This window comes from Balaenoptera borealis, assembly GCF_965194805.1.
Source record: "Balaenoptera borealis genome assembly, chromosome: 9".
Lineage (NCBI taxonomy): Eukaryota > Metazoa > Chordata > Mammalia > Artiodactyla > Balaenopteridae > Balaenoptera > Balaenoptera borealis.
Genome location: NC_138873.1, coordinates 9,807,836 through 9,834,084, shown reverse-complemented (window position 1 = coordinate 9,834,084; position 26,249 = coordinate 9,807,836). Strand labels below are relative to the sequence as shown.

General features: G+C 45.1%; 1 protein-coding gene and 1 long non-coding RNA gene across 6 annotated transcripts in view; one reads left to right on the top strand and one right to left on the bottom strand.

Moving 5' to 3' along the window:
* ZDHHC14 (zDHHC palmitoyltransferase 14) overlaps nucleotides 1-26,249 on the top strand; it is a gene marked incomplete at its 5' end in the record, with an annotated part of 272,487 nt that overhangs the window by 128,826 nt on the left and 117,412 nt on the right. The window lies entirely within an intron of this gene.
* Nucleotides 8,614-24,498, bottom strand: LOC309634516. 2 transcript variants are annotated; one of them, XR_014248167.1, is made up of 4 exons: nucleotides 19,043-24,498; nucleotides 15,376-17,676; nucleotides 13,755-14,441; nucleotides 8,614-9,312 (listed from the first exon to the last, which is right to left on the bottom strand). It is a non-coding gene; the product is annotated as an uncharacterized lncRNA (long non-coding RNA). The 2 variants fall into 2 exon arrangements; XR_014248168.1 differs by having other exon boundaries at nucleotides 17,579-17,676.

Below are 26,249 nucleotides of genomic sequence, written 5' to 3'. Positions count from 1 at the left end.
TGTGACTGGAGTGCATTGAGTGAAGGAGAAAGTGATAAAGATGAGGCCAGAGCGACAGCCAGAGGCCAGTTCAGGGAGGGCCCTATAGACCACGGTGAGGATAATTCCGATTCTGTTCTAAGTATAATGGGAAGTCACTAAAAAAAAAATCAGTCTAGCAGCTGTATGGAGAGTGGAGTGTAGGGGAGCACGAGAGGAAACAGGGAAGTGCAGAAACTATTGCAAGATTCCAGAGGAGAGATGAGGGTGGACTTGACTGGGGCTGGTGATGGAGGACACAGGGAGTGGTGGGAGTGAGGAGTACTTTGACGGTTGACGCGATTTGTTGGTGGGCGAATGTGGGATGTGGTTACCAGGGGAACAGTTTTACTTTTATTCTCCAGTTGGTGATGCCCACGGGCCACAGTCACTAACCCCTCCCCACCCCACGCCATTGCCCCAGCGTGAATGTGATCCACGGTAGCTGAGTCCACGGCCCCTTTATGAAGATGAAGAATGATCAAAGCCTTAAATGGCTTTCGAATTTTTAAATAAAAGTTTAACTTTTAAATATGATAGGTTTTTGGTGAAGAATAGAATAAAGATTTTGCTTGCTTTGTATCACCTTTTAAAAAACCTTTCCTTAGCAACCTTTCAAAACCACAACAGATGTTCCTTAGAAAAAGAAAGTAAATTGCAATTTCCAGGAAGAAGAGACCCATTATGGTGGGCTCATTAAGAAGTTCATTATTTAGTGTATTGGAAAGACTGAGTTTAATTTACAGTTTCTTCTGCTAGATAAGAATCCTAGACAGAATCAGGACAGTTAATGGTGAAAAGAAAGCAAATAATGAAAATTCAGATTTTTCTTTCCTCAGTTCTGGCATGTGAAATTTTAAATCTCAACTCAGTGTTGGGTGGACTCACTTTGGATTTCCTGTTTCCTTTCCTTTTGTTCGGTTATTATTCCTTCCTTCCTCCAAGGCTGATTATCAGATTTTTCCCCTGCAAAAAATAATTCAACATACATTATATGGTTTCTAAATTTTTCTAAGACAACTATGCTATTGCTTTAGGATACTTTTGTAAAAAAAAATGTGCAAAATTGAAATAATGTGATTTGGGGGGTGTTAACCATTTCTTGATCTTTTTCTGAATAAATAATCATCCCAGGAATCTGTTCAACTCTAAATTAGCTGTATCATTGAATATTTTTTTGTTCTTTAAGATTACATTTATAGCCTGCTATTAGATACATTTCATTGCACTGAATGAAATGTAATATTTAAATGTTGATATTAAAACTGTGTCAGCTCCTGTTTTGTATCCATGAACACATGAAGTTAGAAAGAGTGCATTCATGTTCAGAGTGCTCCTGGGTGGCCAAAGCCAGTGTTGTTTTATTTGGGGATGCACAGACAAGACCAGCCCCCTGTGACTGGTTTCCTCATGCACAGATCATGGATTTAGCCATTTACTGGTTCATGGCGCTGGTAGCTTTGCCCGCAACAGAGTATCAATGGTTGGTTTTACGATGAATCTGATTTGATAACAAGATCATCATTCTTCGGCTGACATATATGTTGCTCAGATTCTCCTTTATTGATAATTTAATAAGGTTTTACTTCTCCCAAAGAGGAAAAAAATTTCCAGACTCTTTAGGACACAGGACTTTGTTCTGGGCTAGAAGGGATTCTGAGGCTAAAACTCAGCTTTTGACCACACATGGCCACCATGAACGTTGGGCACTTACACAACATCAGTCATTAACAACAGTGGCTCCCATTTATTGACCACTTAGTATGTATTGTTGCAAATCCACCCAACATTCTTGCAATGTTGTTCTTGTGGCAGAGAAAGAAAATGAAACTCAGAGAGAGTAAATGGCTCTCTTAGGGCCCAAGGGAGTTGCCAGCAGGACCAATGTCCATGGTGGGTGGAAAGGAGGAAGTAGAGCAAAGTAGGAGCAAAGTACAAGACAGCATAATGCCTTCCTTTAGGATATATACACCCTAGAAGGGAAGACCCAGAAGGTAATTATATGAAACTTCAAGAAGACAAGTCTATATAAGCAAGAACACCATGACTGAGTATGAGCTGCCTGCTTCACATAAGTGCTGAGAGAGAGTGGATAAGAGAGCAGTCAGACTTTGGTGGCATTAGTCAGCTCTTCAAGGAGATACCTTGAGTGGAATTTACTTAATAACAACTATCCTGAATGAGCCTTTGCAGGAGGTTTCAAAGCCTGCCTTGGTAATAAAGCTTGTGCTCTGCAATCCCAGGTTTCTGAAGATCATCCCTGCACCAGATCCCCACCTCCCATCAGTCACCGGTCCACTAACATGGTGACAATAGTGGGGGATCAGTCCACCTTTTTATTGGCCAGTTCTCTACCAGTGTCAGAAATGCCATTCATGGCTCATAGTTTTTTGTTGTTTTTGTTTGTTTTTAAACCACATCACGTGTTTCAAGATGCTTCTGGTTGAAGTAATAGAAAGCCAGTTTCAAATTAGCTTAAGCAATAGGGAAACGTATCGGTTTGTGTAAGTTGGCACCCAGAGATAGAGTGACTTTGTGTTGATTCATCTGGCAGTTCAGCAGTGGGATCAAGGACTCAGGTTATTTGCATCTGTCTGCTCTGCTCTGCTTCCACACAGACAACTTTATTCTATGATTGGTTAGCCTTCTGGGCACAGGGGGGCTGCTGGAAGCCGGTGGGTTCACATGCCTCCTCTTTCACGTCTAGTGTCAAACAGATCCTGGCTTCCCATTGCTGCTTGTAAGTGTAAGGAAGTATTTTCCCAGAAGCCTCCAGTAGTCCTCTCTTTGTATCTCCTTAGACAGACTTATTTCATGTCTCCATTCCTGAACCAGTTCATGGCTAGAAGGGTGGGATTCCCTTAGATCATGCATGGTTACCTTTTGAGCTGAGCTCAAATCCCCAAGCCACAGACAGCTGCTTACTAGGGGCGGAGCTGAATGACTGCAACATCAACAAGGTCCATTACACGAAGACTCAGAGCCACCAGTGTTTTCTGTATGTGTCTTATTATCCATCCTCCCAGGCAAGATTTTGGGCTGATGAATAGTTTGATATGCAGGGCTACAAAATGAATTGCCTAAAATTATTAGGAGCCAGGTGGCAGACAATCTAAAAACATCAAAACATGCTCAGCCTCATTAGCAATCAGGGAAATGTAAATTAGGATCACAGTGACATACTATTATACTCCCACTAAACTGGCAAAAATTAAGAAGTCTGAGAATATGAAGTGTTGGCGATGATGTGTATGGGGAAACAGGACCTCTCATGTACTGCTGGTGGGAGTGTCGTCTGGTACCATCATCACTTTGGGAGAAAAGTTTGTACTATCTTGTAAAGTGGAACATGCATATACCCTTTGACTTAACAAAGGTAAATACACATTTATAGGTATATATACTAGGAAAAATTTTGCAATTTCTCCAAGAGACACGTTTGAAAATGTTCATTATAATACTGCTCATAATAGCAAAAAAATTGAAAACAATCTAAAAGTCACAGAACAGGAGAACAAATAAATGCCCTGTGGCATATTCTCACAAAGGACTATTATGCAGCAGTGGAAAGTGAAGAAACTACAGCTGCATGCAGCAACATGGATGTATCTTAAAAACTTAGTATTTAATTTAAGAAAGCAGGTTGCCCAAGACTACCTACAGTGAAATACCATGTTTATAAAATTCAAAAGCAAGCAGATTTAAGCAATATATTGTTAGGATACATCCGTATGTGGTAAAACTATATTTAAAAGCAAGAGAAGGCTAGTTGGGAAGGTGGGGCCCAGGAAGAGCATCAGGTTATCTCCAATGGCATTGATAATGAGATCTAGTCTTTAGTCTGGTGGTAGAACTGGGGTGTTTTATTTGGGGCTTCATAACTTTCTTTCTATCCATCTATCTATATTTCTACATGTCAAATATTACATAATACTTTCCAAAGGATAGGCTCTGAGCTCTTAAGCAAACGTGATTGGTTGCAGTAGAGTGACAAAGTAACATGATTCTTGTAAGAGGAAACCATGTATGATGAATCATGTGGTTGGGGGAACCAGCAGCTGTCATCTATTTAGGCCTTGGGAAAAGCCTTTGATTAAAGACTAGCATAAGTTAAGATATACAAAGACTATCTATCTTGAGTTATTAAACCCTGACATCATTGTGGGTTGGGGAAATGTTTCCTCACAGACAGGGAGGCAGGGATCAGAAGTAAAAAATAAGTAAATAAATGCGTTTTTAAAAAAGAGGAGTAAACGAGCCTTCCTCTAGAAGTGTAAGCTTATCGTTTCTGTGGCGGCCAGTCAATATTTGCTGTATAGGATATTTTTAGTGAATGATTTGGGAGAGCAATGCACAGGCAAGAGAATCCCGTGGTTAGAGGGTGAGCTCAGTGCAGCCTGGTGAAACCCTGAGCAGGTGAGCTTTAAGCTCAAGAGCAGGGCCCATTTGGCTCAGAAATAGGGCAGGTGAGCGTTAGTGTAGCTGGTACACCTGGGTGTGGTTTCCACTTCTTGTTCAGTTCCCCCCGGGCGTTGATGCTTGGTGGGAAAACACTGTCGCTCATGTGGTAAAGGGCTTTCGCCAACTTAGCCTCTCATAGAATACTCTATCCTAGACTCTCTCAATGGTTAAATAACAAGTTCTGTGTCCCATGAAGGTGGGCCTTCTGATATCATTCAGCACAATCTTTCCACGTCCCTCTAGAAACTTCCCACGTCTCACTCAGCGTAAAGTCTAGACTGAGCCCGTGTTCAAGTCATTGTCTAACCACAAGTGACTACGTTGGACAGGTGTGATTTTGTCAGCCTCTCCCTCAATGTCCCCTTGAGTAAAAGAAACGGGTTGAACTAGATGATTTCCTTTTTTTTTTAAACAGGAGAAGAATCAAAGTTTAATAACGTGTATACATGGAGTGACCCAGAAAAACTGAGAAACTCCTGAACTAGATGAGTTCTGAGGTCACTTAGAAATCCAAGCTTCTGTGACTCTGGGAATCTCTTTGTCAAGGGACACATGTCCCACCCCACCTCTCCCAGAGTCAGTACGAGGCTAACGTTACTTGTTCTGTCACTGCCATTTGTGCTTCAGATAACACAGACCTCTGTAAGTCCCTGCGAACATTATTTCTCATTCATTTTAGTCATATTCCGGGTACTTCTCCCTGAACCACGCAATGATAGTAAACTTAGCAATGACAACTAGACCTTTCCAGAGTCTTTGCAGAGTATTTTAGATATACAACTTAGATGGGGTGTGAAAAAGCCCATCAATTTTAGTGAGTCTTCATGTGCTCAATTATGCAAAACGTTATCAATAGATGAGCTTTACTCAGGTCCAGGGGAAATGTCAGTGTGCACCATTGTCAGTAGCCAAAGGAAAACAACCTGTCTGGATATCGGGTAGTAGATACCACTGTGCTTCCACAAAGCTCCCCAAACATATGTGTCTGCAGACCCAGAGGGAATGAGGCCCTTGAGAAGTGGTACCCAGGACAGTAGAGGTCTGGTTTGCCCTGAGCTTCCTGCTCTTAAAAGGTTCTCAGTCCTCGGTGTCCGAAGTCCCGCAGGCTTAAGAGGCATGGTTACACACACGGGTGCATGCTGGTTTTGTGGGGAGCTCACCAGAGCTCACCCACGTGTCACTTAACCCCTCAGCACTTGACGGCGTGGCCTCTTGCTGAGCTCTCTCCTCCTGGCTTCAGGCTGCGGCTGCTCCCTTGGATTCTCCTCCTACTTTCCGACTACTCTTTCATGGTCACTTTTCTCTCTTGGCCTGTTTGCTGTTTTCGGGGCTCTACCACTGGCCTGCTCTGCGGTCTACAGAAGGAGAAGCACGTGCAGACTCAGATGGGTGCTGCAGGAAGCAGAGGGTCACGGGGGACGATGGGCCTGTGCCGACAGCAGCGGGCACGGCGCATGCGTCACGCCCACCGTGTGACCCAGCGCCCCGCCCGGCAGCCGTGCTCAACGTGGGCCAGGTACGGCCCCCAGGCCCCCAGCTTGCACCAGGGTCTCGCTTCCTCGGAAGCCACTGGCACTTCAGTAGCTTCAGCTTTATGCGTGCTGTCTATGATTTTGCCATTTCCTTTCACATTTTTTTCTCCTTTTTGTATTAAAAAAAAATGAATGATATAAATGATTAAAAAAATTAATCAAAATTTACCTTTGTGGTCAAATCATGGAAAGTTACTATCCCCAACTCCAACCTCACCAACTCCAGTCTTCACCTCAGAGCCGAGGCCTCTTACCTCTTTTAATACAGTGTTGTCTAAATTTGCTTCTAAGATTCAGATCACACTGGGGGGCAAAATGGCCTGGATTACTCACCTCACATTTCTACCTGGATGGTGGTTCCATTTACTGCTGGGGTCAGATGGAATTTTAAGGTGTAAAGCAAGAAGAGGAGGCACCCTGGGCCAGATATTTCTCTCTTAATATATTTGCTTCCTGGTGTCATTTTCTAGAAAACATAGCTAATCATTCTGCTTGGAGTGGAGTGGAATAAGTGGTTAAAGAGTAGAGGAGAAGAAAAATTGTATATAATAATACATCCACTTGCAAATATTGTAAATGTCCTGCAGATTTAGTTTCCATGTTTGTTTAGTGCATATGTTGAGTGCCCTTATTTCTTTATGTGTTGTGAATTTCTAAAGGACCCACGTATGTGTGTTTAGTGCAGCACCTAGAACAATGTCAGAAACAAATGCTATTTTAATAATGCCTATGTGGTTGATCATATTCATGAAAATTGGTAGAGAAGGTGTCGGTTGTACCTGTTAGTGGTCTTGATTTATTAGACACAGATACACAGACAACATGCTCTAGGTAGGGAGACAATGAACTAGGATGTTTCAAAGGTAATAATAACCTACATTGAGGAAGACAGTGACCAGCGCTACCTTAAGTACATTATTCGTATTGAGTAATACACAGTTCCCTCCTGCATAGGTCCGATTATTATCTTCATTTTAGAGTTGAGGAAACTCAAGCAGATGGAAGTTAGGTAACTTGAAGTCACGTAGCAAGTAAGCGTGGAGCCAGGACTTTAACACAGTTACCCTGATGCAGGGTCCATGCCCCTGGCCACCCAGCCACCAGCGGGCTCCCTGCCACACTGACTTGCCCACCAGAGAGCCCCTCCTTAGCTCGTGGCTGCATATCCCTGTGGAGTATCGGCAGCTCTGTTCTGGATTTGGCCGTTTCCTCAAGATTTTTACAATTCACCTTGGCGTGACATTTCTGCACCATGTAGAACACAGTCTGTGGTTCAAAACACATTCAGACACACACCATGGGCTGCTTTTGGGAAAGAGAGCAATAAATAAATTGCTTATTTTGAAGTGGGTGAACTTGTTGGAACAGATCAAAATATATCTGTCTTTCAGCATCTGTATTTTCTAATTTCTGTGCTCATCAGAACATAGGATTCAACTACACTAAATATTCTTAAAGCATCCTTATCATCATTATTGAGGAGTTACATATTTTACATATTACAGTTAAATATTTCTCCTAACCTCAGGAAATGCCTGTGTTTCTGCCTTTGTATACAATTAGTTTTTCATTGTCAATGACAAAAAGTTCAAAAGAACCCAGAAAAGAAACAAAATCCTAGTATTCGGCACATTGACCAAGGCATGTGTATAACTGTCATATCAGTGTTCCGAAATAAAGCTTATACAGTACGTCATTAAATAATGTATCCACTTCTAAATAAGGCATAGTTGATGCTGTTATTCTTAAGGAGATTCTTCAGCCGAGGACCCCAGGAGAGATGGCCCAGCTTGTTTGTTACATCTTGCTGTTAAGCACAGATTGCTCTTAATAGCTTACCGTTCTCTGTAAGATGAAAACACATTGACTGTTCAGCACAATTTTCCTTCTCTTGGTGTCATTAGCTTCCATAAACGTGCACTAAAATCTCAGGAATTGCCTATAGAAAAGATGTTTCACAGCTGCCAGTAAAGCCAGCGTCAGTCATTTAAAGAGTCGGGGTCAGATCTGATGGTAATTCAGCCATTTCTGAACATTCACACCATTACTTTAGCTGTTATTGCTTCCAGTTACCATCTGTGTCCCATTTGAGAGTCTGTCAATGGAAACACAGACTCACGGCCCTTTTTGCCTTTTGCTGTTTATTATTTACACTGTACGGGGCACCTCACTAAATGTCATACATATTTACTTCATCCAATCTTCATTATTACTATTGTAGCATTATAGTATTTGTATATTATATACTGTTATCATTATATATGATTATTATTGCTTTTGTTTCACAAATTAAGAAACTGAGGTTCAGAGAGTTTAGGTAACTTGCCTGAGTCACACAGCTAGTGATGGAATCAGAGCTCAGAATCCAGGTCTTTTATAACCTGAAGATGAGGCACCCTACCATCCATCATGCATCTGGAAGAGAACTTAGAGGCATGGACTTCCAGCCCCTCATTTTATGGATGAGCAGTCGTGGCTCAGAGAAGAGTGGCCTGGGCAAGGTCTCACTCGTGTCGGAGGTCTCAGACCCCCATACTCTTCCCACTGTGACACTTGACATCACAGCTGTCGCCCTTTCTCCGACAGTGGCTGATCACTCACATCAGTGAGTGATCATTTTCGTCTTCCTGAATGAACCTGCCTCGCCAGAATTGGCTCTGTCTATAGGAACAAAATGAGTTGAGTTTTCATGCGCAAGTGTGAGAAATGTAGATTCAGAGGTTAAAAGACAGCTGGGATGTGACATACTGAAGGCAAGCGGGTATGAATGGGTTCTGGGCTGTCCAGTTCCTTTGGAAATAAGCAAACAAGCAAGCTCATGGCTGTTAGGCCGGCACTGACTGCGGCTGCCCTGCCCTCTCGGGGCCCAGGATGGTGTCGCTGCCCCTGTGCAGGGGGGTCCCGCCTGCCGTCTCCTCTGTGGGGATTTCCATCTCCGTGGTCAGAAGGCTGTCAGGGGGTAACTCTCCTCTTTCCACGCCCCTGGTCACTTTCACCTGTGCTCACAGTCAGCTGTGCAAAGAGCAGACCCCGGATGCCCCCCTGTGGCTGCCATGGCTTTGGGCTTCCTGTAGAGGGGCAGGGACGGAGGGCTCTGCTTTCGGGGGCAGTACAGCAAAAAATATCTTCAGATGAGATTGTTGTTGTTTAATATTCGGATCTCAAGGAGAAGTCAGACTGGAAAGGGTGCCCCGGATTCCCAGCGTAGTACTTGGTTTCTCTGTTTATTAAAGTCTCGCTGACCTTGACCTTGGGAAGGTTGACCAGCCTCTGTTCCTTCAGGGCAGTGGGGAGTGGCCACCTATGATACAAGCACAGAAAACACGCCTTGAGTAACCAGTTCCAATAGGATGGGAGTGTCTGGGGCGGGGGCTCAGGGGAGCCGCACTTTGGTGGCATCTCCATCGTCCAAGGTCTGGATCTTGACCCAGCAGGTCCGGGAGCTCCATTTTGTCATTGTTTTCAGAAGTGTTTGCATCAGGAGCCTCTCGGGTGTCTGTGGTATCAAAAGGATGCCCATCGATTTAGTGCGGCCATTTTATAGTGACAGAATATTCTCATCTCTCCAGTGTGTGCCAAGCTGGGGATATTGAATGTGTTGTTGGAAGGCGGTTGGCAAGTGGGCAATGAGAGCGAAGGGAGAGATGACCTTATGTGACACGTCGTCCGAGAATGGCGAGACCTGGTGACCCCCTCCATTGAGCATATCTCTACTGACCAGAATATTCCTGCCTTCCTGATGGTCAGTGAGGGACGAACACTGCAAACTTCGTCTCCAAATCCTTTTCACTGTTTTTTTTTTTTTTTCTTGTTATACTGCTTTGATTGTTGTGCTATGTGAATATATTAACCTTTCAAGACAAAACAAAATATATGTATGATTTTTTTAAATTATCATGCACACTCATACACATACATACATAATGCCTTGTACAGCAATATTCAAAACAAACAAGTGGTCCAGACACGGTGCAGAGCAATGGCCTTGGAGCTGAGCTGCCTGGGGTGGATCACAGCCCTTCCACTTACCAACAATGTGGTCTTGAGTAGATCTTTTAACCTTCCCAGACCTCATTGTCCTAATCTGTACAAAGGGGATTCGATCTCTGCCCCTGGGTTATGGGACACATTAATAAGGTGATCTAAGGTGATCAGTGTAAAAGCCCGTGCCCTTCACAAGCATTCAGTGAATCACTGTGTCACTACTTCCTCACCTGTCTCTGTGGTCCTTTGCTTATTTCAAGTGCATCTCTATGTGTATCTTTTCCTATCTGTCTCTGTCACCCTCATTCCCTTCAGCTCTAAAATAAAACTGAAGCATATTTTGTGTCATTTATTACGTGTAGTTAATAGACTGTTCTTTTCCCTGCTCTTAATTTTAATAAGCTAACAAGGAGAATGTTCACATTTCTCGAAGCAAACAAGTTGATTACATTAAATTGCTTTTTACTTCCTTGGGCTTCCATTTGATTTCAGGAGTGTGGGTCAGTGACTTTTTTTTTTTTTTTTTTTTTTGACACAAATCCACATGAGTTTATTTGCCATCTTCATCCAGGGTGAGCTGGAGCTGACTGTCTTTTTTCACTGTTTTTTGAGCAGAGCCAGGGTAACTGATTGCACTCTCGCTGGCATGATTACAATCACAGTTGGGCCTTCTTTTCTGAGCTTGTGCCAGATCACACACGTTGAACGGAGAGCATCCCAGGCTTCCGTAGCGGCACATTTTCAGTCTCTCGTGTTACTTCCAAAGCTGCCTACTATAGGCACTGACTGCAAACACGAGTATATGTGTACGTATATTAAGTAAACATTTTATTGATATATAATATACATATAGAAAAGTGTACAAATTATGAGTACAGCTCAGTAAAAGTTATTGGCGTCATAGAACCAGCAGTCAGAGCAAGAAAGAGAACACTGTCGGCACCCCACGAGTCCCCTTCATGTCCCCCTAAGCCACTGCGTTCTCAAGGGGAACTGCTGTCCTCCCCTCTAATAAATCATAGGTTTAATTTGGATTGTTTTGGAGCTTTATATAAATGAAACTCACAGTGTACTCTTTTCGCTCAACATTATATTTGTAAGATGTGTCTGCGTTGTTGGAATTAGTACCTTGATATCATTGCTGTATAGTATTCGTTATAGTAATAATTTATGAATACATCCTACTATTGATGTGCTCATAGTGTTGCTGTGAACATCTTGTATATGTCGTTGGGGAAAAGCAACTATATTTTGAATCAATCTAAGTTTGCTCTTAAAGTAATTTTGTCTCAGAGTTCTGGGAGTATATTCCTGTCCCCCCCGGGGACAGGCTACAAGACCTCAAGTGCCCTTTCTCAGTGCTCTTATTGCCATACCAAGGTGCCATTTGTGCACCTGGCCGATCTTCTCCTGCCAGACTGTTAATCCGTGTACTAAGTCAGCGGTCCCCAGACTGTTTGGCACCGGGGACCAGTTTCGTGGAAGACAGTTTTTCTGGGGGGGGGCGGGTATGGTTCAGGTGGTAATGCGAGTGATGGGGAGCGGCCGATGAAGCTTCGCTCGCTTGTCCACTCGCTGCTCCCCTCCTGCTGTGTGGCCCAGTTCTTAACAGGCTGTGGACCAGTAGCGGTCCGCGGCCCGGGGGTTGGGGACCCCTGTACTAAGTAATCTATAATTATTAGTTGAATGAATGTTTTGATGAGGGAATGGGACCTAAAATATTGGGCTGCAATGAAAAATGAAAATTAAGGCTGCTAATTTCTGTTCTACTATTGCCACATCCCACCACGCTAGAGGAATTGTTCAAGGAAGGCCGAATCAAGGAGAAAGAAGATCAGGTTTGAGGTGCAACAAAGGAAGAGAATGGAAAGGCTAGCAGATGCGGAGGCTCTGTGGGCCTTCCTGGGAGTGTGTGAGTCACCAGACACAGTGAGATGCGTCGAGTTAATAAATATCCAAACCACTGCAGGTGCAACTGTCGTCTTCCAGAAGAAACCTGTCCCCACGCACCCATCCCATCTGCCGTACACGGACACTACAACATGGTGGTGTCTGGGGAGGAAAGGAGACGGCAGGTTCTCTTTTATTTTTCCTTTCTGAAAGCTGCAGCAATGTCGTGAGAGTGAGTACTGAGAGTCCCGAGTGGAGGGCAAAGGGGTTATTTGCACCCAGGAAGCAGGCGTCCCTGGGCATCTGGCAGTGGCACTGAAGTGAACATGGGGCGCAGGCCAGGGCTCCTTGTCACCTTTGTTGCCTCAATCATTATGTCACTGAGCCTTCCTCAGGAAATCATGAGCCGAGAACAGTTCCCCAAAAGCGGGGAACTGTTTTTCCTAGTGGGACTGGCTGCTTTCTAGGCAAGTGTGATGGGGGAGGGTTGTACCCCAAAGAGCCATCTCCCCTAAAGTACCCCCCAAGCAGTCACCCATACAGTGCGTCTTGAAACTCTGTCACCTACACCCAAAGCAGTGACCTCTGAGCCTGAGGAAATCAGCCAGGCTCAGCCCTGAACGAAGGGTCCCTTGGGAGGTACCTGCCCTACTTCACACTGCACCCTTCATCCACAGAGCCGCGTACCGTCTCAGCACTTATTGCATTTCAGAAACAGTGCTGGCATTTGCTTTTCCTTTTTTATTTTTCAAGAAGATAATGTCATCACCTAGAGAGGATAGATTTTTTTTTAAAGTGCTGCTGTAGGCAATGCCTGTGTTCGTCATCAAAGCCCCCATGCTGGCCACAGCTTGAGCTGGCAACTGACAACAAACGGATCAGTAGGAAAAGTCATCACCTGTGGACAGCTTGAAAAGGTGTCTGTGCGTGTGCACGTGTGTGTGCACGCGCACACGCCCTAGCACTCATGGATGTGGACCCACCCTCTGCAGGAGGCTGGGGGGAGGCAGGGGTCAGTGACCTTGTTGGCTTCTGTACACACAGCAGGCCACTTGCAGCTTTGTTTATTTTCCTGGAGTTTGAGCTTCCCTTGCCTGCCTGGGAGGCCTGCTAGAACAAAGACCACCCACCTGCCCTTGCTTTTCTTTCCCTTTTTATCTCACTGCAGCCCCGAGTCTTGTCCTGCTTCAGTGTGAAGAACTGGCTCCTGCTGGATCTTCCTTGAGCCAAGTTGATGGGTTTGCCACTAGTAGTTACGTTTGGGATTCAAGCAAGTGGTACCTAACGGTGGTCACTTATGGGCCCTGTGTGTGGCCATCCAGCTCTTCGGGCAGCTGGGGGTGGTGGGGGGCATGTCACAACCAACCTAAACCAAGGTGGTGCCCGGCTCGGTGCTTGTAGAGTAGAGGCCTGGAAAGCTGTGATGAGGAATGAGTTACAATTCACAGAAGACATAAAGGGGATGAAATACCCGCCAGTTGCTTCTGTGTGTAAGTCACATCAGAGCCCCTGGCCCACAGCTGACACAGCCCTGACCCCAGACCATTCCAGTCCCGAAACCTTTGCCTGTTCTCAGTCTTTTCCAACGTGGCTGCTTTGGTTTTTAGACTCCATCTCAAAATGCATCTCCTGGAACCTGGATTTGAGCAGAGAGCCCTTGCGTTTGTGGACCGCCCCCCCGCCTGCCCCCCACCTCCTGGTCTCAGTGATGATTTCCACCGTGAATTCATCACAGTGCTCTGAGATCAGCACAGTGTTTACACTATGGTTTGGGGCCCTCCCCTTCCCGGGGGGACACAGAGCAGGAGGAGGGCTGCAAGGCGCACAGCAGCCGGTGTGAGCAGGTCTGTTCAGGTGATGGGGACCTACCTGAGCATCACTCCTGGTGTTCCCTGTTGAGGCCTCCAGCACCCAGCATCTCCCCTGTGTTAGCCAGTGTTCTGTTGGCTGACTCACCACGAACCTGCTCTGCTAGGCGACAGGAGCTAGCAACGTCTCAGACACATGGGTGGAGGCGGATTGGTTGTTGTTTTCCCTGCAGTGTGGGAAAGTAGCAACTAAGTTTCAGTCCTATTTTCTATATTGTATTTTTCCATTCCTGATATTAAAACTGTGATAATGTCTTTACTTCAAGCTAGAAGCAAAGAGACAAATTTTGCCTTGAAACAATCGTAGGAAACAATATCTGATTTTAATAAACACCAAGGCAAGTAGGACATTGCAAGGAAAAAAGTGAGACTTTGCTTATTTGAGTCCTTATCTTAAGATGCTCAGTAAGTATGTGCTGAGCAGCTTTTATCTGCTTGTCCAGAGGGATGAGCTCGTGGGGAAGAGAGAATTTTCTCAAGGGCACTGTCTTGGTTGTTCTAGAGACATTAATTGCCTTTACATCGATTCTGGAAGCGACTTAAACTGATCGAGTGAAGGTTCAGAACCATCCGTGTCCCAGGTGTCCAGCAGGTGAAGGCCTCGGAGCCAGGACACATGGGTTCTGGTCTCAGCTCTGGTCCCTGGGAGCCATGTGGTCCGGGGAAGGCCCTTCTCTCAGATCTTTCTCTGTAAAAGGAAAGGATTCAGCTGTTTGATCGATCAGACAGACGTCTACAGGGTGCCCACTTGAACATGTCGCTTTGCTAGGTCCTGGGGATGAAAAACTAACCAACTGGTCCCTGCCCCCAGGGAACTCACAGAGTCCTGATGAGAAAGGGAAATGAGAAAATCAGCAGCTACAGTGCAGTGGGGATGTTGATGGCCCAGGGTGGGCACTAAGGAGCTGGGAGTGTCGCTTAGGAAAGACTTCTTGGAGTGGGTGACATTTCAGCTGAGTTGAAGGGAAGGGCATTTGCAGAACAAGGTCACTTAGGATCTGAAAGGTTGAGTCTGATTGAGGTGTCGGGTCTCCGGGGTTCCATCCCAGCCCTGTCCTGGTCTGGATAACACGAGTACTTAAAAGGGGGCAGTAGTGTAACATAGTTGACAGTTCACTTCCTGCCAACCTTGAAATGATAACGGTTCTTGATAATTTTTTTGAATTTAGAGGGATTTGGATTTTTGCACATCAAATGAAGCTTTAGTAACACCTTTATAATCATACACCTTTCAAATTCACATCAATTTAAATCCACATAAAATGTACCTGCACTCTGTTTACCAGTATGTAAGTGAATTGGAGAAGAAGGGAAAGGCAAAATGTACATGCGGATGTATATTTGAAGCCATAGAATGTTCAAATTCAAGGGCTCACAGTGGGGTGGCAGTCAGTCCAACTTCATTTACAGATGAAGAAGTGGACACCCAGGTAGGTAGAGTCAAGATCCCACACAGTGAGTCACATCTTTTTCGTTTTGCTTCACGGTTTGGAGTCAGGCATTTTAGCAAAGTTTGAAGTCATAGTAATCCAGCGCCGTGCCCATCCCAGAGTATAGGCTCAGGAAATTCTGGAGAGAAGCCTTGGGTAAGGGACTCCTGTGGTTTCCACTCTGAACCTTACCTTTAGAGCAGGAGGCGTCTTAGGTGTGAGAAAAGCCTACTCTGGTTCCTGGAACGACAGGGTAAGGAAGGTGCTGACCTGAAATCCCTGGCTGGGCCGTTGGCTTCTCTGCCACAGGTCTCCCCTGCTGGGAGCCAGGGAGAGCTGTCATTCCTCCATTGATGACTGACTGATCAGCGCTCCCAATCCATAGCACGGAATGCTTCGCTTTAGAAACTCTAAGGCCACATCATAAAGGGGAAACATTTGAGATGGTTGCATTAGCCTAATTAACCTGAAAATTCTAGAGTATCTAACAAATTGTATTTTTTTAAGAAGTCACAAAGCTGGGCTGCACAAAGATACCCATCTGTGATATGAGTTGATCCTGGATTTGCCCTTTTCACTTACTACCTAGATGACCTTTGACAGTTTGCTTAGGGACTGTTTCGTCATTGATCACAACACCTACTCATAGGATTGTTGTGAAAATTAAGTGCAGTCTTTGTTTCAGGTCCCTGGACCTATTCATTAAAAATATTAGATCCTGCCTTTATAAAAAACAAATATTTTGTCAAAAGCCAAACAGATAAAATGGGTTTAACAACTAAAAATAAGAAATTCTATCATCAGATAATTAGCGTTTAGACTTGATGCCTAATCTCAAATTAAATTCAGATGTTAGTGAGAAACTGGTAAATCGTTCACAAACAGGAATAGATTTGACACCGTGTCACTGGTTTTCACATCAGCTCTTTCATTACGTGTGAGGGGTGTGATCTTGTTTGGGGCCCTGTTGTGTTGTTTTCTTCTGCTTCTGTGATCTTAGAGAAACAACGAACATAGGAAATATCGGCTTAGAAAAGGAAATTCAGTAGTCTAATTTTTGATGGTATGCATTTTGAGGAAACTATTTCTTTTCTGCTCTCACAAGGCTACCAAAACCATTTTAAAAATAATTTTTTTACTATTTAAAAAGTAATTTAAAAGTAATTTTTAAATGGTTTTTTAGAAGTCTACTCACTGTAATATATTTTTCTTCTCTTTCTTTCCCTCCACCATCCTCCCACCCACTTCCTTCTTGCCACACAGAAAAGGTTTAAAAAAGAAGAGGCCTTAAGCTGTCAGGCTGTGGGCACTGATTTCCATACTGTTTTCTAAAAAGCCTGCATGGCCGACCACACTGCCACGCAGGAGGGAGGACACCACCCCCATGCCCCACCCTGAAGCCTTAGGGGCATTTGTCATTGTAAATCTACAGATGGTATTTTTAATTTCCCTTTCTTTGATTGCTAGGGAGGTTGATGGCCATTTTAATTTCTCCTTCTGAGTTAAGGTCCTTTCCTGCCCTTTGGCAGGCATCTGCTTTGTTGCTTTACGGTTTAGGGACTTTGAGATGTGTGATTCAAAAATGCCCTTCTCAGCCCCCCTTCGCCATCAACAGGGCATTAATGGAAACCCCCTGGACTTTGGCCTGTGGTGTGCTCTTATCTTCAGCCTTCGTTGCTATTGGCATTTTGTCCTTTCTGTGTCATCATGAGGGTTCTGGTGGGAGGCTAGGTGGAGGGGTATTAGACTTGTCTAGTCAGCTGCCGGGCAAGCCCCACCACAAAGGCTCTTGACTTTTTTTTTTTTTCTTCTTCTTTTCTTTTATGCCACTCACAATAATCTCAAACCACCAGGGCATAAAAGTTGGCATTGCCTGATTCCAAAAAGACTATTCTTTTAACTCATTAAAAAACAAAGATTCACTGGTAAATGTTTCTCTCTTACTAGTTGGTATAAAAGATGGAAATATTTTCTTAGGAAATAAAAAGAGGGGAGGAAATTAGATGTTTGGTGGTATCTAACACAGGATTAAAGAACTACTGTGGGTAAATAAAGAGATTTAAGAGTATCTGTAGGAAATGCCAGAATTGTTTATTGGTGTTCACTCTATTATTAACTTCACTTCTATTCGCAGTCTTTCAATAGGTAGCAGTTTTTTGCTCCTTAAAGGTCTTTTCTGTGGCATATGGTTGTGCATAAGCGTGTTTTCTCTTTCCATATTAGTTCCTCATATGTATCTTTTTTTTTACATATTAAGAAGTCAAATTTTCTTGGTCGTTGTTTCTGTAAAATTCTCGTATCTCCTTGAGCACAGCCATTAGACCATGGAGAGGTAACTGAAACTTCAGTTAATTAATGACAGAACCCAAATGAATAATTTATAAGTTTTCCTTACAGCCGAAAGAATTCCTGTATACCATCTGGCTAGTCAGAGGAAATCACAGGTAGAAAGGATGTTGAGGATTTATTTCATTCACTGATTCTGCTCTCTCACTGTAAAAAGAAGAATATTTCATTTTATTTGGCATATGTCATTTCCAAATCTAGTTTGTGCCTGATAGAGCCATGTGTGTTAGTGAGCTATTGCTGCATAACAAATTACCCCAGAATTTAGTAGCTTAAAACAACAAACATTTATTACGTACAGTTTCTGGGTCAGAAATCCAGAGCAGCTTAGCTGTGTCCTCTGGCTCAGGGTTCCCACAGGGTTAAATCATGATGGGGCTGGGACTGCTGTCATCTTAATGCTTGCCTGGGGGAGTGTCTGCTTCTAGGCTCACTCATGTGCCTGTTGGCCAGTGGCCACCCTCATGAGCTTAGCCCCATGAGCCTCACTATGGGACGGCTCACAGCATGATATCAGGCCTCCCTCAGAGAGAGCAGCAAGAGACAGTGAGCAAGGGGGAGTTGCAATCTTGTAACCTCATCTTGGAAGTGATGCCCCATCACATTTGTTATTTTCTAGAAGTCTCTAGGGCCACCCCCACTCAACGGGAGTGTGAATACCAGGAGGCAGGGATCACTGGAGCCATCCAAGAGGCTACCTACCAAGCTGTGTAAGGACTTTTTTCCATGGAGTTTCAATTATAACGATTCTGGGCATCAGAAGGCATGAAAATATTGCCCCTTTTAGTCCCACCGCTGTTTAGTGGCTGTGGGGAATGGAGTTTCCTGCCCGCTAAACCCACAGGGCAGGTGACTGGTTTCAAGCTGCTCCCCCTTTCCCCATACACTTCTCTCTCTCACAGACTTCTCGGGAATTGGCCCACTCACACCCTCTTCCAGTGGCTACCAGTCGCTTTTCTGCTTGAATTCCTCTCTGAGCTTGGAAGCCCAACTTCTTCCCAGCCTCACTGGCCTCTGAAGCAAATATACAGCTCTCAGAGGCTTTTACTGTAAACTGCTGGGAAGCCAGCTGGACTAAACCAAAATGAGGAACAGCAGGGAAGTGTGGAAAATTACCAGAAATCCACACAAGTGCAAGACTAGCTCTCACAGGAGGAAGGGGATAATATTTAGGGAGGATCTAATAGAAACCCAGAGGCTCTGCTAAATGTCTTCCACACAGTAACTCATCAGCTCTCAAACCAAAACTGCAGTGGGGCTGTCATCACCTATAATTTACATTATTCCAGTTTAACCCCGTGAGGAAACTAAGACTCAGGAGAATAAGTTACTTTGTCAAGTTGACAGAATTACTGCCAGATTGAAGATCAGAAGCCAGTCAGTCTGATTCCAGGCCCAAGGCCTTCCCACAACACTGTGGAACTTTTCCTGGTGGCCCTCTGGACCCACCCCCTCATTCTGGTGTGGAAGTGGATCAGGGTCTTGTCTTAACTGTCAGTCTACCCGGTCTCACCAAGGTGAAGTTCTCAGACTCCAGGCAAGGCTGGGGATGGGATGGCGCTCTCCTCAGTTTCTTCCAGAACCTTCTTCACATTCTCAGGTTTGCCTTGGGCTCTTTTTCTTCTTCACACAAAAGTCGTTTCAGCGTTTCGGCGTCTTGCCCATCCTCAGGCTTATGGATGAGGAAGGGGCTTCACTCCTGCCCTTACTTTAGGATTGTGCGAACCCACCTTTGGCTGGACCCATGAGTGTGCACCAAGGCTTCGCTGGGGAGGCTGGTTCCACTCCTAAGACCTACAGGCAGAGCTCACGGCCAAGTTATTCGACAACTGCTGGAGGCCTCTGACCTGGCAGACGTTAGCTTCATCTGCTGGACATGGAGAGGCCCCCGGCGCGTGCGGGAGGGGCTAGGGCAGCGAGCGGAGGCTGGGGACCCCGAGGCGCCTGGACGGCATCTTCAGCTCTCCTGTACAGGCAGATGGGTGCAAGTGTACCTCCCTCCGTAACGGGAGCTTTGGGGGTCACAAACCCCTTGGAGAATCCACGCCTCTTCTCCCTGCAGACTGGGAAGCCCCTAAGCTCCGGGTGAAGACGTGGCCTGAGTAAGGCTCGGCCTCTTCTGCCGTTGCTGGGAGCTGAAGCCTCGGCTGGGAGCCGGTCGCCGTCGTCAGGGCTGCTGCCTGGGCGGCCCCACCTCTTCCCAGACCAGCGGCTCCTCCTGCTTCCTCTGAAGGAGGGGCTGAGCTCTCAGCTCGTTTGTGGAACAGCCACCGTTGATATTCCTTTGCTCAGTTTCCCTGTTTTCCTAGTTGCAACCCAGACATCCTGTTCAAGAACGCTTCTCTTCAAAAAAAAGTGTCTTTGCAAAGCCTGCTGTTGTATTTAGACAACGTTAAAATCCTTCCACGTGTGCAGCTACACACATTCCACTCAGGGAAGGAGAGGAGGCAAAAGCCAAACTGACGGAAACTTCTGGTTGAAAAAGTCTTCAAGAAACTAGCCAGAATAAGCATTACAGCCAGGAGATTTTGCCCCTGAGCACGTAGGCACACCTGGAGCGTTTAGATCCCTGTTTTCCGGGGCTTTGCTTGATGGGCTCTGCTATCTGACATCATTAAGTCTCACAGGGGCTTAAGGCATGAAGTGATGGCTTTCTGGCAGCCAAGTGACAGCCCTCTCAGGCGGGTGTCTCTGGAAATCTAAAAGACCATCCTCAGAACTTGACAGCTCTTTGGGGCTCTGCTAATTCTACTGACTGTTTAAACCAGCTGGACGATGTGTGGCACAAGCCCCGGATGAACGAGGAGTTAGTCCCGTGGGAGATGATGCCTTCTGGTCTTTTCCCCTCTCTCCACCGTATCACTGTCCGGCTTCCCGGTTGATTCTCCAGCTTTGCCATCTGCTGGGCAAAATTCAAGGAATGCAACCACCGTCATTTAATTTATTGTACCTTTCATGATAGTAACATCTTCCAAAAATTCCATCAGAAGAGCCAGGCATGATTTCCTTTGCCTGAATCCCTGCTGGGGAATCTCTCATAAAATATGGTTTTCCCAGATGTGGCTCCACTAGATCCCTTAAGGTTGTTTCCACGATTTTCTGCAGAACTCATGAACGTTATTCTGCCTTTTGACCTCCTCTTTTTAAAAAATAACTAATAGTCATGTTTGCTACTGGGCAGTCCTCAGGAACCTGTTCTATTTTAAGCTGAACTGAATAGATTTTTATCTCAGAAGTGTGCGGCTTAAAAGAAAACAAGAGACAACATGAAAGTTTAACCACAGAAGAATATTGTTGGAAAAGCGCAATTCGGTGAGCGGGGTGGCTAAGGCACCAACTGGCCAACAGCAACATGGTATTTTTCTGGTTTTGTTTTTTGTTTTTTTCCAATGAGTTCAAAGAGTTTCATAAAAAGTGTATCATTGTACTTAGTAGTATCCAGTAAAAATACTCAGACTTCCAGGTGTTACCTGGCACCTGCCGCCTATATTTTTCTGAGGTTCTTCATCTCATCTGCTTGATAGGAATGCATATCACAGTATGTTCAGTTCCACACTGGCTTCTTGGAAGTGGGGGGCTTTGGACTTTCTGCACCCCACCCTCTTCTCACAGGAAGCAAGTTACTTCTTGAGCATAACTTGGCGGTTTTAGGAAGCTTCTCTTTTTCCATAAATGAAAACTTAGCTTTGGCGTTATATCCATCCGAATCCATGCCCCCGCCCCCCAACCCCCACCCCGCAATATTGAAGCAAAACTAACCAGTACTCCCTTTGTGTGGCATAAGGGTATGTTGAAATAACAGGAGCAGTCTTCAGCATTCAGCGTCAGAGCTTGGTTAATGGGGACTCTGGGAATACAAGCTCTGTTCTACGTAGAAACTATGGAGCTGGTTATTTAGCAACTGGAATTGGGAAGCAGAGCCCAAAAGAAACGTTTTTCACCTTGGAGTGCTAAGGTGTTACTCCCTCATTAGTTTCACTGACGCTCAGGGAGCATCCTGAACGGTGTAAGATCCTGCGTGTCCCTGGAGGTGGAGAAACCAAAAGATGTCCTGTGCCCCTTCCCTTGTGTCCCGCACATTAGTGGCCATGGCTCTCCACCCCTCGCAGCTGCCCCACCCCGTTCCTTGGACGGGCTCCCGCCCCACAGCAGTCAGGATCCTGTGCTTAGCTGTCTTTCTGGCAGGACAACGAATCGTTTCCTTTCTTGTCCATCTGCTGGCAATCCATCATTGAGGGGTGCCATCACCCATGACTCCAGAGCCTTCATTCACCCCAAACTGGGCGAGGCACCTTCAAGCTAAATCAAGTTTCAGGTTTTCTAGGCATCTTAATTGCATATAATGAGGGTAACTGAGATCATTATAAAAGGGTAGAATCTTTTTAAACCTGTATTCTACCAAGAAAACGTAGAGGGTGCAAATCAGAAATGCAGACCTCGCTGGGGTATAATTGAGATTATGTGCCCTGGCGTGTGGGATTAGAAGACAGCCACACGGTCCTGAAATTTACTAGCTGGGTGGCCTCAGTCAACTTAGTGAGCCTCTTAAGGGCTTAGTTTCCTCATCTGTAAAATGGTCTCAAAAATACCAAGGTCATAGACTTTTTGCAGAGAATACATGAAATATGATATGTGAAACTATTTGAAATTACAGGTACTTGATCAAAAATGGGAAATTTCCATCCTTTTCCTGCAGTCTCCCTGCCCAGCTGCCTGTTTAGAAACCATGTGACCACATCTGTGTGTCTAGCAAGGGCGGACCTTCCCTCTGTGTCTGTGTCTGTTCTGGCCTTGCCTTCTAATGGGCTGGATAATTACATGGTAGGAGTCCTCCCCACCATCGGGCAAGAGAAATGCATTTTTTAGTGCAAAGGCACTTTCTTTACAAAGGAGAATATTCCATTCCATGGGCAGCATTTTGGTGGGGAATCAGGAATCATCTGTTAGTGAGTCATCTGCCCCTTTAGACAAGGGTAAGAATAAATCTGCAGCCCCCAGCAGCAACCCAGTAGCCCACAACTCCTAGTGAATTTCATGTTGTTCACTTTCCTACCAAATACGTGCTCCTGAAGCTGTCTCGACCCACTGGCCTCCAACTTGGTGTCAGAATGTTCATGGGCTTGTTAATCTGTTCACCTTCCTTTGTGTTCATTTCTCTCCTTTAGGGAAAAACTTTTTTTTCTTAATTGCATACGTAGCATTTTTCTTCTCTAGTCAAAAGTACCGTATTTCCATTTTATATAAGTATCATGTACTATTTTTCAAAGTATTGTTTGTCTACTATTGAAAAAGGGATTGTTTTATGAGCTTATGAGTGAAATAGCTTAACCGTCCAAACTCACATGCATCTCTGTCTAAGTGATCGGCTCTTTCTAACCTGTATTTATCCTCTATTATCTGCTTCTAAGAGGTTTGTGATGATGGGTACGTTAAAAACCACTCTTCAATTCCTCTGCAGTCTTAGGGAAATATCATAAAGGAAAATTTACTTAGTAATTCTTCTTCCTTTGCAAAAGGAAGAAGGTGCCCTCTTTCTCTTCCAGGGATGGGGGGAAGTTAACCGTGATGCTTGGGTGAGGAGAGTTTTAGCAGAGCAGGAGGGAACATTCGGCAGGAGTGGCGAATGCACGGAAATGAATGCCTGCTCATCTCCATATATGCTTTCTTTCATTTTTTCAACTGCACGACCACCTTTGCTCCAAATCACCTTGCAGTTCACCACCCACAGCATGGACCCAGGTCTCTCAGGTCTGCTCTGATGATTATATCAAATTCAACTCAGCAAATGTTTGCAGAGGGCCTCCCCTGCAGCAGGAAGTGTCTGGGGGCTGGGGATACAGCAGTGACTAAACAACCTCCTGCTGAATTGCCCCTGCGGTGGGGTCCAGTCCAGGTAGGGCTGATAAGGCTCCATCTTCCCCCTTGTCGGTCAAGCATGGAAGGTCCGGAAACAGTAAATACAGTGAAGGGTTTTGGGGCTCCATGTCCTTGCTGATGCCCGTCCTCTTTGTTGGTCTAACTCCTGCTTAGCCATCAACACCCCATCCAGAAAACCTTTTCTGATTCCATCCAGGCCCGCTGAGCTGATCCCCTTCCCTCTTCCCTCAGTACACTCTCTTTACCTCTGTCACCTAACTGGCTGTTTTGTTTGTAGTTTACTGATTTGGGGTCTGTCTCTCCTTCTAGACTGTGAGTAGCTTGAGGGCAACAATCCTGTCTTGACCTTGTGTCCATCCCGAGCATTTGGTCCAGTGTGTCGGCGTGTAGTCGGTCCTCAAGAAAAGCGTGTGGAGCGAAGGAGTGCAGGAATGAATGATGCTCAGCGACATGGGGTATCCACAGTACCCGCCGTACTTGCTCTCTCTCTTTGTAGAAACTTTCCAAAACTCACACAAAGGCCAAAATGTTCTGAGTTCGTGCTTCTTCATAATACCCAAGACCACTTTTGCACAGTAACTTCTGGACACTGGCAGGAGAGGACTTGGCCCAGCGTGATGGTTGGGGCTGGGGCACACTCCATGGCAGAGGCCTCAGTAATGTGTAAAACCTTGTTCACTGCTTTACCAAACTTGGGCGGGCGACCGAAGCCCTGGGGGGGGGGGAGCTGCTGAGAGCTGGAGCACGGGGAATAGCAGCCAGCAGGAGGGAGGAGGAAACAGGCCGCACAAACAACAATTATACGCTGAGTGGTACCAGCAGCACCACACCCGAGGCGTCCCTGGGCCGCATCCCAGCAAAGAGCCTGATGCCCCGAGGGTCTCAGGACAGGAGAAGGCTCACTGATGTTCATGGAGCAGTCTAAAACAGGACAGGGCATCTTCATCCCATAAAGGTTTTTTCAAACACATAATGATCAAACTAATTTGTATTTAGTTGAAAACGTCTCTGGGTTGAATAATCCATTCCCCAGCTGTGCTTGTAACTGAGATATCTAGCCTTTGGGTTCAACTCCAAGAACATTGCCAGTGTTTAGGGCAATGTGTTTAGGGGGATCCTAAAGATCCCCTTCCCCTTCCTGCTACCCTTGGACTCACCCCCGACCCAAGGAAAGGAAAAGGGAAACTTCAGTGAGTCTGAGGCTCTGGATCTCCAGAGGGGTTGCTGGGAGCCTGTGTCTGGCTCTTTGGGGTTGTTTTTTGTTTTTCACTGTGACATAGTGACAACAGGGTATAGCTGTCTCTGTCTTTAATCTATAAATGTCCAGTTTAAGGTAGAAATCCACAATGATGGCAGAAGAACTTCCTCCAGTCACATTCCTGTAAGAAATGGTGTATAGACTCAAGTTGAGATGAGAGGTAACTTGAGTTTTGTATTCTTGAATGTATGATACCCCATACCTCAAAACACACCCATCTGATGAGGGGCAACCTGCAGAAATCAAGGGCTTTAGCCTTCTGAGGTTTTGATCTAACCTGTAGCATGAATTATTGTCAAGCATCTTTTTTATTGATAGTTGATTTTTGAAAAGCACAGAGAGATTTTAATATTTTGGCAATACCCACTTTTTTCAGTTTAATGAATATTTATGCACTTATTTTTAGTCATATATTTTTCCACTGCAAAAATAAGCCACGTTTGATTAAGAAGTTTGGAAACTATCAAAAAGCACATTATGCACAAAATCACCCTCACACCTTTCACCATGGAAAATGAGGTAATACTTTAGGGCATATTCTTCCAGTTATGAATATAAATGTGTGTTTGAAACAAAAATGGGATCATCCCGAGTCTACTTTGTATCCTGTGTTTTCAGTTCATTCAGCAGATATTTATTGAAGGCCACTATGTGCTGGACCCAATTCCAGGCACCATGGGTTACATCTTCGAACCAAGTGGACAAAATTCCTCATTGCTTGGAGGTTTTTATTTTTTTCTAGTGAGAGAGTCAGACAGTATGAAGGTGAGTGTGTATACATTCTGCCAGGTGGAGTAAGTGATAGGAGGAAAAGGAAAGCCCTGAATGGGACCCAGAGGGCAGGGAGTGCTGGCGAAGAGGGCTGTGATTTTACAAAGTGAGGTCAGAGAAGGCCCTACGGGGAAAGTGATATTTGAGCGAAGACTTGCAGGAGGTGGGGGAGCTTTGTGGCTTTGCAGGAACCGCATTCTAGGCAGAGGGCACAGCACAGACGGAAGCCCTGAGCAGAGGCCACCTGGAACGTTCCAAGAGCCACAGAGAGACTTGAGGAGGGACGAATGGGTGAGAGGATGGAGTAGAAGATGAGAGATGGGATGGATGTATGGGGCAGGACCGGAGGCGAGGAGGGGAGTCAGGAAGCTGTGGCTCTGGATGCAGCAGGGCGGTTCTATGCCGGAAACCTCAGACCATGACGCCTGCTGAGTCAAAGAGCCATTCAGAAAATGATGAAGACGTTTTAGGGATCCTTTGACCAATTTATCTCATTCACATTTTTAAAAATATATGTGCACCATCGGTGTATGATTTTAAAATTGGTGTCTAAATCAATCTAAAATAGCTCTTTCGATAAGTAGAAAATAAAGATTCCCAGTGATTAGAGAATATTGTCTTATTGGGTACACTCTTCCTTAATGGTACATCTTAAAGTTGGGCTACCTTAGATTTGATGAAATCAGGAATTACGAATAGAGCTGAAATCCCGCTGAGACTTTCCTGTACAGAGTTGTCAAAAATGCAAGGAGGGTGGCCGCCCTTTCAGGTGTAAAACGGGGTCAGAAGCAACCATACCTTGGAATTCTGTTTG